At 35.7% G+C, this 2,009-nt stretch overlaps 1 non-coding gene across 1 annotated transcript; it reads left to right on the top strand.

Moving 5' to 3' along the window:
- Positions 1 to 1,346: 1,346 nt before the first annotated feature.
- On the top strand, positions 1,347 to 1,479 carry LOC142435355 (small nucleolar RNA SNORA5). Its single transcript, XR_012781425.1, has one exon. It is a non-coding gene; the product is annotated as a small nucleolar RNA SNORA5 (small nucleolar RNA).
- The last annotated feature ends 530 nt before the right edge of the window (positions 1,480 to 2,009 follow it).

Genomic DNA, 2,009 nt, shown 5'->3' with positions numbered 1-2,009 from the left:
GTTCCTTTTAAGCTGTGCTTTGTTTATTCTAAGGGCTCTTGGTGCTGTAGTAGTTACACAGAAGTTTTGACCTCAAGGTCAGAAGTTCCAAACCACAGGCGAAAGACAGGGCTTTCGACTGCTGTAAAGATTTATAGTCTTGGAAACCCACAGGGGCAGCTTTACACTGTTCTATAGGGTCACTATGAGTCAAAATCAACTTGATGGTAGTGAATTATTTTTATTTTGTTTATCCTAGGTCTCATTACTTTCCATATAACATTATTGATTAGTTTTTCCATTTCTTTAAATAATGATGCTGAGATCTGGAACAGAATTGCATTATACTTATAGATTACTTTGGGTGGTATTGGCATTTTCAGAATGTTAAAATCTTTCTACCTGCGAACATGTAACATTCTACTTATGGGGTCTCTGTTGGTTTCTTGTAGTAGTGTTTTGTAGTTTTAGTTGTACAAGTCTCTTAGTTCCAGGTTAGGTTTATTCCTAAATATTTCAACTTTTGAATGGTTATTAGAAATGCATTGCTTTCTTAATTTCTTTTTCAGAATTATCTTGGTTATTATACAGAAATCAGATCGACAATAATTTTCTTGTTGCGTCTTTGAGGTTTTCTATATATAGAATCATATCTGCAAATACAGAGTTTTACTTCTTTGCTGATTTGTGTATCTTTGATTTTTTTCTTCTGTCTTATAGTGCTAGCTTAGACTTCCAGAACAATATTGAATAAGAGTGGTGATTAAGGGAATCCTTTTCTGATTCTTGTTCACAAGGGGGAATACTTCCAGTTTTCCCCCATTGAGCAAGATATTACAATTGGTTTTGTGTATGCGGCCTTTATTTGTTCCATAACTCTTTTGAGCATCATGTCTTTTTCTGCAAATGAAGATACTAATATTTGGCAGATCATTGTGAGGAATAATTTAGAAAATATATAATTACCTGACATTTGATAGACACTAAAAATATTACTATTACTATCATTGTTTTCAGCTATATAAAGTGGTTCTTTTATAACTTGAATTTTTGCAATATATATGTTTTGTTTTGTTTTTTTTTTAAATCAACAAAACTGGAGCCAGAGAAGATTTCATCTGCTTCAAAATCCTTCTCAGGTGAAGATGACTCTATGCGGGTAACACCCTTTCATATGTTACAAATTCCATTGCTAAACACAGATTACCATTTTGGAGATAAAGTTTGGATCCTCCAATCTAAGAACTGCTGAGGCAAAATTCTCTTACGATATTATTCTCTTTTTTCACTAAACTTTACTATCTAACCTATATAATATAGAGCTTGATGATACCTTCTGGTAAAACTGGATGAGACAAGAAATTACTTGCAGCTGTGCCAAATTCCGTGCCTGCCCCACCCATGGCTGCCACTGGCCCAAAAGGCTGCCCCAGAGACACTGTAACTCACGGGCCCTGTTCCTCTGCTGAGGCTCAGGGATCAATTTTGTTACCGACATTGAAAAAAAAAATGAAAAGAAATTACTGTTGCTGAGTCTTGGGATTTTCATATGCAAAACAGGAATCATAATTACATTAAATAGATATTGGTAGGGGATATGGATCTTGCACTTACTCCTAGCTCCAATCTAAGAACAATTAGTTCTTACAACATGGCCCTGCTCAGTAGTTGTCCTCATGAAGATAACACGGAATATAAAGGTGTTCTAGCAAAGTGTGATGAAGAAATTAGATGGTGCCAGGCTATCAGAAAGCATAATGTCTGGGGTCTTAAAGGCTTGTTTTCAAACAAGCAGCCATCTAAATGAGATGTCAATTAAGCCCACATGGAAGAAGCACACCAACATCCATGATCCAGGGATTGTAAATTATAGTATCAGAGTTTAAATTGTGAGAAACTGGTGTGGAGAAGGTTATGGATGACAGTGGAAGTGCAAAATACATTGGCAGATCTACACAGGAAATAAGCCTCCTGTGATTTCCCTCTAACCACAATTGAGGGATGTGAATAACCTGGTGATCAGACAAAGA

The sequence above is a fragment of the Tenrec ecaudatus genome, chromosome X (genome assembly GCF_050624435.1).
Source record: "Tenrec ecaudatus isolate mTenEca1 chromosome X, mTenEca1.hap1, whole genome shotgun sequence".
NCBI classification, from domain to species: Eukaryota; Metazoa; Chordata; class Mammalia; order Afrosoricida; family Tenrecidae; genus Tenrec; species Tenrec ecaudatus.
The sequence above is the reverse complement of the archived record's forward strand: the minus strand, read 5'-3'. Positions and strand labels throughout refer to the sequence as shown.